Source organism: Amphimedon queenslandica, unplaced genomic scaffold (assembly GCF_000090795.2).
Source record: "Amphimedon queenslandica unplaced genomic scaffold, v1.1 AMPQUscaffold_13030, whole genome shotgun sequence".
Taxonomy (NCBI): domain Eukaryota; kingdom Metazoa; phylum Porifera; class Demospongiae; order Haplosclerida; family Niphatidae; genus Amphimedon; species Amphimedon queenslandica.
In genome coordinates, this window is record NW_003546734.1 from 31,927 (window position 1) to 41,206 (window position 9,280).

Here is a 9,280-nt window from a genome sequence, read left to right on the forward strand (position 1 = left end):
ATACACTTGCAGCAATAAAAATTTCATTTTCAGTAGCCCAAGTACCGAATTGGTCAATTTTTTTTCTATCATGTTCGCCTTCATTGCAGTTCCAGCATTTGTACTAAAAATATTATCAAGAGTACATAATAACTAAAGAGAGCATTGAACGGCACTTTACGAGCTGCTGCTGTGGGCATATTTGCTCAAAGTCACAATCCGCATACTCCAGTATACTTTTTCAATGAATATAATTATCACGTAGACATTGAGTTGCCATTGTTACGAGTTGGCAAATTCTTGGGGCAAAAACTCGTGGATGCTGGCAGCACTGCCTTTGTAGTCATGTTTCCAGCCTAGTTCCTTTCTTGTATGGAAAGTCTTTGCCAAGTTATTAAAAGCTTATGGCCAGATAATGTTGCCACATCGCGTTATATGGTAAATATACTGGAGTATGCGGATTGTGACTTTGAACAAATATGCTCTCATGCGGCATTCTACTTTAGGGCTGTGGGATACTCTCATTAGGTATTATGTAGTCTTGACATTATAGATGTGTGGCAATACTAAATTTGATAATTCTAATGCATATTTTGTCATTAATACACAAGTAGGTGACCTAAGTAGCATGTGATTCCTTTCAGTCCCAGTTGCAGTTTAGAAATAGCTCAGTAAAAACAATTATCATCTCCTTTTATTTTATGACAAATGTAAGGAGATATCCCAGCATGTGTAATAGTTTTGAGTGGATTAGCAGTAACAGTCTCCCCAGTTTAATTTTGTATCAATAAAGCAGCAGAATTTATCCAGTCATGGAAGGTGTTTTGCCTATTGCAAAAGGATTTGCATCGTCAGCTTTAAAAAACTCAACATCATGTTCTTCTTCAGCAGACTCACCACTGTTTCTATGATTGAGCGGGCATGATCGTTGCTGTCAAGATTTTTCAATGCTGTAAATACATTTAATGCTACTAATAATAAACTCCTCCAAATCTCTATCTGTATCACAGCTATTCAAAATACTACTATTATAACTAGGAGAAAAACTTCTATCATCATCACTATCAATTGATAGTAAACTAACTTGCAGATCAGCTACCTTATCTTTTATTGCACCACCGTCACCCACAAAGGATAATCTCTGTGTACCTATGTCTTGATTAACATCAGTCATACTTAGTTTATCGTTTTTCCACTATAAATTATGGCCTCAACTTGTTCTGCTTTTTTGCAAGATAATTTAGGTGTCTCCTTACCGTATGTGTGGCACCTCTTTTGTTCCTCAAACCATAATTTACGTGCAGTTTGTTCAGATTGCCTTTGCCTATTTCTTGCTGTTCTTCTCTTACGCTTCACATCACACTGTTTGACTTTTGAAACACTTGAACCTAGAAACATTTATTGCTTTCAATGCTTTAGCCATGCCGTGAAATCTAGGTAGGTTCATTCTGCCAAAAAAACCAATGGAAAGCTGGCCCCTTATGCACATACATCCAGGACATATTACTTTGTATAAGCCTATAAGAAGTAGAAAGATAACAGAGAAACATCTGAAGATTTATATATTTTTGCTTCTAAACTGCAGCATTACATTATGTGATGATTCAGTTATGCTAGTGTGGTGAGAACCAAATTCCTCATGAATAATTTGTTTTGATTTGGCAATAACAGCTTGATATGCTATTTCATACACAAGACTATGGAATGGGCAAATTAAATTGTCGTTTGTTTTGTATGGCTTACCTTGACATGTAATGTTACCCTTTGTACATTTTCCACAATCACAAACAGTTAGATCGTGAACAAAACACTTACAACCTTCCCTTTCATGCACATTTTTTGCATGGTACTTAGCTAGCGAGTAAAGTCGACTTGAAAATGCATCGTGATCACAGCCAATGGACATGACAATAGCAGAAAAGTGTATCCTAGCTGCTGTAATGAAACCATTAGTGACAACCATTTTCATTCATCATGCAGTGACACTTTTCTGTAGCAATGCTAGGGTGATTTTTTAATACTTTTTTTTGGCTCTGAAAAAGAATTTGCCAAGCAAACCTTTTGAAATGTTTTTAATGATTTCGTACAATATGACCAATACACAGAAGAATCCTGCAATTAGGAAAATTAGAAAACAAAGCTTTTGAAGAAGTACTGTCATTATCGGCCCGTGTATATTCCCGCCATGGAAATCTCAAAACAGTAAGATTTTTACCTTTTGCAAAAATTTTTAAACGCAACAATCTAACTTTTGTTTAATATTGTATTTGCTTTAATTTCATCTGTAGAAATAATGGATAATACGCCCCTAAAAATGGCTTATTTCTGAATGATTCTTCAAGATGAAAGTTATCCTTTGTCCCTTTGCTTTAATGATGTTACACTGACTAAAATCCATGTGACTAAAGGTTCTACTTCTTTCAGGTACCGTATTTCCTTAAATAGAAGCTGCATTCAAATAAACACCGGGGTAGCAATACAATTTAACTATAAATACGCATCACTAGCCTAAGAGTGACTCAGTAGTCTAGTGGATAATGCTTGAAGTTTTAGAAGTCAAAAGTATGAGGCCACGGGTTCCAATCCCACTCTGGGCCTAATTTTTTTTTTTTTTTTTATATATTTTTTGGAGGTCCAAATATCATTTTAGGAAATAGACGCCCAGGCTTTTATTGAAGCAAATACGGTATGTAGTTAATGTTTGATTAAGAAGTTCCAATAAAATACAACACAGGAATGGAGTAATGGGGCTGGCCTAAAGTGTTTAATTTGAAGCAAAGAACCAGCAGACTCACTGTATATTGCATATAAAATTTTTTCATTGGTTCTTGTCTTGTTTAAATATCAATTGCTTGTTTCAACTAATGTCATCATAGCCTAAGGTTGGTGGCCAATTTTAGCACTGACAGCTACACAGAGGAAGTTAAGATCATTTGCTAAACTTTATGTAGAGTTTTTGGGACAATTGAACAAACAAGAAAGGTCAAGAAAAGGGAGCATAGCAAAAACTACACAAGTGAGAGGCTTTTACACATTTGCAGTAATAGAGTAAAAATATTGGAAGGGTCACATAAAGTTTTGCTTGGTTTTAACTCAATCAATTGGATAAATTTGGTTGCTCTTCACTTGGGACAAATATGCTAAGATTTTATTCATTTAATTTTACAAATTTACTGTTGTCACCGAGAAGGAAAGGTAGAAAGAGGCCTCACAGGATTTAATGAATGAATTGATAAATTAGTTAAAAACTTCTTGGACCTGAAGAATGCACAGACTTAACCCGCACACATCATTTACTTATACATCACAGACACATATTGCATAACATTACATAACACTGGAAAGTAATCTTGATTAACAATGCATCCTCACGTAAGAAATAGAAATAAGTACAAAAATAATAATCAGGAAAAATCATAATCATAATAATAATAATAATTGCCTAGAGAAATAATAGTTAAGGATAGATTAGCATTATCAGTTACAACACCCCTCCCTCTCTAAGTTTCACATACCAAAGCTTCATGATCCCTTCAAGCTTGGTACAAGGATGAGGAGTTACTGTGGGTGGAGGTGGAGGAGGGACTGGAGGAGGAGCTGGAGGTGCTAAAGGAAAATGACCAAAAGAAAGTAAGCATCACCAAAATAGTGCTTCCAATGTTATCTACAGCTTATTTTATAATCTCTTGAATCAAGTGACCAAAAGAAAAATATCTTGTGTAGTTAAGAGATAGCATCCACCTGACTATAGCTTACAATTATGTGACATGCCAGATGAAGAGAAAAACATGTAATTGGACAGAAAATCATTCAGGATTCAGGTGCAGAGTCACGAGATGCAACAATTTTCCTTATCAACACAAACGTTTTGAAGGCTTTGGAAACTATGGAATCTCATATGAGAGGACCAGGCATATCACCAGAGAAAAAACACAAAAACCTCTGCTAGGCCAAGACACCATTAAATAAAGATAACATGCTAAATTGATTTAACTCTGGAGCTGACATACTTTTCAACACAGTTTTTCTAGACAAAATTTGTAAAACAAAACTGTCTTTATTCAAATCTCTGCAGATAACAGCCTAGTCTCACAATCCAGGCAAGGGTCTGCTAATTATATGACAGCCCTGTTTATACGACTGCACCCATTCTAGCCAAAACACTCATGTTTTCTGCAGAGGCAAAGAAGGACTGAAAGATGGTCACTGACATTATGAGACATTTAGACTAGAGAATTGGGAAAACTGAGGATCATGGCAGCGAATGTCTTACCAGATCAAAGGGTCTTAAAACGTGGTGACGACAGGACTGAGATGTTGATATGACAGGTGAACGTATCGAATTTACGACAAGCCTTTCATGTTGATTCTAAAGAAATGCGGTTAAAAAACAATATGGATGCAACAGGCTTCTTTCCAGATGAAGAATCTGGGTCTTTAAGGGGTCTAACACCCTGGCAAACTTTTCTAGTGGAGGGTTCACCGGTTCCAGTTACTAACGCCATCGTCACTGCTAACAGGACCGTCCCCAAAGCAACTCCAGGGGCAAGTCGTACCATTACTCCATCTGCAGTGTCACCTGGAACATCTAGCACTTCATACAGCCCTAATTTCTGTTTTTTAGCAAAGAGGCAGTCTTTAACGCCGACCACTGCTGGAGCCAAAGTAACGGTTGTTAAAGCTATCGTGGAGTGGGGTGATAAACCACATTTTAACAAGCTGCAAGAGATATTAATTGAAGTAGATGAATCCATTGCAATAGTGAGTATATAAAACAACAAATGCAGAAGCGTTGGGGACACACGTACACCGCAGTCACAGCTGATGGGCTTGAATTTGATAGTGAATCAGCTGCTCAAGGTGAGCCTTATTATAAAGCAGGATTTTTACTTAATAGTAATGATTATACTTTAGGCCTATCATTCTGGAAATGACTCCAAGAATTATTAATGCAGTACTTTGTTCGAAGTTTCTTCTAATACATAAGCAGAAAAAGAAATGTGTCCCGTCTTTTGATGAAGATGACTTTGAGGTAACAACAGAAAAAAAGAGGTGCATTGATGACATAATCTGTAAAGTGGAGAGAGTGGGACGAGATGTAAACAATCTAAAGTGGCTTGTAACCAAAATTGTTACAGTATCAAAAGAAATGAAGGTTCAATTTGGCCTGATAAAAATGATGCGCAGTAATTTCAAGTGTAAACTCTGCCATCGTGTTTTGTTATGTCTTCCTATCATGATTTCAAAATGCTGCGAAGTAATACTAGGCTGTGAGTCCAGTGTTAACAAGTGGTATTCTAATGGACAATATCAGTGTTGTCCATCATGTGGATCGGAAAGAGCTTACAATGAAACCATGATTTTGATAGGGCTAGACGACTTTTTGATGGATATCAAGGCAATAATTGAAACACAAAAGGACGATGACAACCCACTTCCACCACCACTACAATTACTCAATGATTAGTCACTGTGGTTAACAGTTTTTCTATTGAGGTTTGTCACTCGTAAGCAACTGTATTATGACTATAATCCTTCGTTTCATTTATCATTATATTATCCACTTGTGCTACATTTAAGCAATTTCATTTATTCAAGTTCAATTTATTGGTTTAATGTAGTCCAGTTGCTAATACTTTTCTTTGTCTAGAATCATTATTCCCTTAATGATGTGCACTACTCTTTACCGATGTAAAGTATGATGCTTTACTTCACACAGTTATGAATAATTTTCTTGACAATGCCAAAACCCTTTCTTAACTGATAAAAACAGTCTAAATGACTACTTTTGTCATCTTTTTAACTTTTGTGTTCTTATTAAAAATTTAATTATGGTACAATAAATAATTTGTATAATTTAGTAACTAGCAGAATAAGATTTACAAATGTCAAAAGAAGTTGTCTCTTATAAGGTCAAAAGGACTCGTCTCTTAAAAGGTCATTGCTAGAGAAGTTGATAGTATGCCGTATGCCATCTAATGATAAAATCTGCTGGAAATGTCTCACGTAAAAAGAAATATTAAAATGGGAGTGGACAGTAAAAGGGTGTGATTAAGATAGTGGTGTACGTTTAAATAGTTGAGACAAAATTTTAAATTTTGTAACAGCTAGATAAGAGACAGGAGCTATCTCAAGCATCTTTAAGTCTATTCCGTCAGCTCTTTAAATTCTGGACACATAAGTAAACTCTATAATTTTTTTCATGAGTTATAGCCTACAGTGCTTAGTCACTGTCACTGAGCCTAGTGGTGAGTTTCAGTCAGTGTCGTTAATGAATTTGATATTAGCTTCATCTATCCTTACTAGCTTGATAATGGGTTTAACGTTGGTTCTCAGTTGCATCAAAGTGACAGCAATATATTTTTTCTTTTTTATTATTTATTTGGTTTTGTTAGTAGGTGATCAGGCGGTGCTGAGTAATTATGATATTTGCTCTGTTCTGTTCAGACCCCATGCAACCATCGATCATGGACCATAAGGGTGTGGCTTGAATGTGCCTGAGCTGCATGTAATCGTCTGAAAACTAGGAGAACGATATTTTTTTCTCTCTCACCCCCTCATAATCATGATGTTTACATTCATCAAGTTAAAATAAATTTTGCTGAGATTAATGAAATGGTACTGTGACTTTAATGCTTGCTTTTATCTATAAAAAATAGTAAACCATCATAAAATAGCCCGAAATTGCCATTAACAACAGAGCTGAAAAATTGAGCAATGTCATTATATTGGCCTATAAATTCATCTTCTCTAAGTCACCTTTGATCATGAGAGTATCTATGCCAAAAGAACTAAACGAAGCAATGTTTGACCCATGCGCTTTCATTTCTCAAACTGCTTTAGCTGCAGCATACTTAAATCAACTTTGGCTGCAATGCAATGGCATTTGATCGTTTCATTGGGTGTCCATTACCATGACCTGCACGAAAAATAATTTAAACTTTTAATGAACATAGTGAGCTAAATATCAACCTGGTATCCAGTAATCATTCCATGCTTGTATTGCTATTTTAACACCTACGTTAGCAACTCTGCAAGAAAACCATGACACAGTATTTTATGTGGCTATCACTCATATCAATGTCTCCACTTTCTTGGAGGCTATTTAGACAGGACTTCATTGGATAATTAATACGAGCATTAATTTCTACCCACATACGCTCAACTCTGGTTCTGTATAGAATTGCACATGTAGTATAATTGTAAAACAACAAATCAGTTTTACCAATTTTGATGTAGTTTGTAAGAGAGGTGCTGTTTGAGTGTTGTATGGCAGATGAGCTAAACTGTCTTTAACATACAGCATTAGTGACTATTCCTTCCTGTGATCTACACGTATTTGGTCCCACAAACGATGATATTCTATTACCTTGGGTCTATTGAGTTAAGATTGCCTTTGTACGTTTTAATTTTTATTTACCTGAATATATCTCTTTACTATTCTTTACTTGTGTAGTTATAAATCCCACTAATTTCCCACTAAACCTATCAATAGCACAAACATGTGTTACTCCATACATGACAAGGTTTTCTGACTGATCATTATGTTCTTTGTGCCCAAAATAATCAGCATGGTAGGGAACAGGATTGAAAATCCTACTAGTTGATTCTCTTCTTTTACAGTTGTATCCAGTATTTTCCCTTTGCAATGATTTACCTACCCTAGTTTCACTAAAAGCAATAACTTGAAATTTTAACAATCAAGTCATTGTCTTGCATTCGTAACTTAGTCCCACCTATGCGGCATTGTATATTTTTGCTACAATTTTATTTGAACAAAATAATTAATTACTAAGATTCTACCAAAATTACTGTTCTCTATTATTAAGTTTTCTTGCCAATACAATGTTGGTGTACATGTTTACAACTAATACATAATCTCATACCATTGTAATAGCCTCTGAAACAGCACCATCTAAATCAGAAGTTGGTATTCTACTTGTACGATAGATTCCCTATGCAACACAAAACCTTTCAATGCTTCTGACACTAAATCCTTTTGATCCCGGATATCTACCTTGTAAATAACTACTTAGCTGCTGGTGTGTCCACTTTTCATCAACAATCTTGCCACGCACATAGCTTTCCAGATCATTTAACTTTCTCTGTGCCAGCATGTGTGCTCAAAATGGCCAAAAACCTAATGCTATGACGCTCAAAAGGCATTTAAAATTTAAATATGACAAGTACAAATAAATAAATTTTATATGCATTGTACAGCAAGTCTGTTGGTTCTTTGCTTGGAATTAAACACTTTAGGCAGGCCCCGTAACTCTATGCCTGTGTTGTATTTCATTGTAAGTTCTGAATCAATCATGAATTACATACCTGAAAGAAGTAGAACCTTCATACACATCGAATTCAGTTGGTGTAACATCATAAAAGCAATGGGACAAAGGCAAGCTTTCATCATGAAAAATCATTCAAAAATAAGCCATTTTTCAAGGGTGTATTATCCACTATTACTGCAGATGAAAGTAGAGTAAGTACGGTATAAAACAAAAATTAAATTGTTGCTTTTTAAAACTTTTGCAAAAAGTAAAAAGTCTAAGTCTTTTGAGATTTGAATGGTGGGAATATACACAGACCATTATCTTGCACATAAATGCTTGTTCATTTTATCAGTTAGAACTTTTTAAAAAACCCACTCAGCCCCAAGTCCCACTGCAAGTTTTGATGTGCCTTCAAACAATTCTTCTGCTGTTATATCATCCTTACCTCTTTGACTGAAATGCCATATTACAAAAGCCCCCTGTTTGATAGTTTCGTAGAGTATATATAGCATTTTGACTATGGTAACCGTGTCTCAACCATGCGCCATCACCATATGTCACAGCATTTTTAAAAGAACCAAGCTCACTATCATTCTTCTGATTCATTGATTCTTTTGCTCGCTCACAAATATCATCTAGCATACCTTTGACATGAGGGTACATTAAAGCTAATGTCCTATAAAAAAATAATTATCCTTCACAGTAAATGCCAAGACAGTTTCCAAGAGCTTTAGCATATTGACAGTACATTGTGCCATAACATATAAATGCAACTTGAGGGGCAAGACCAACTGTTGTGCAATTTTCAGTCCCATGTTTACTTGAACTATTAAAAGTATTACGCCTCTCAGCACAACCAGTACAGTCATGTTGTAAAGAACACAACCTTGTTGACCAATCATACTAACAAAAACAAGTTTCACGTTACCAGAACATAATTGTGTGGCACATTTTGACGATGAATTAATTTGATCAATAAATTTACACAGTTGGCTTACTTGACCCAAAAAATGGAATTACTAACAAGT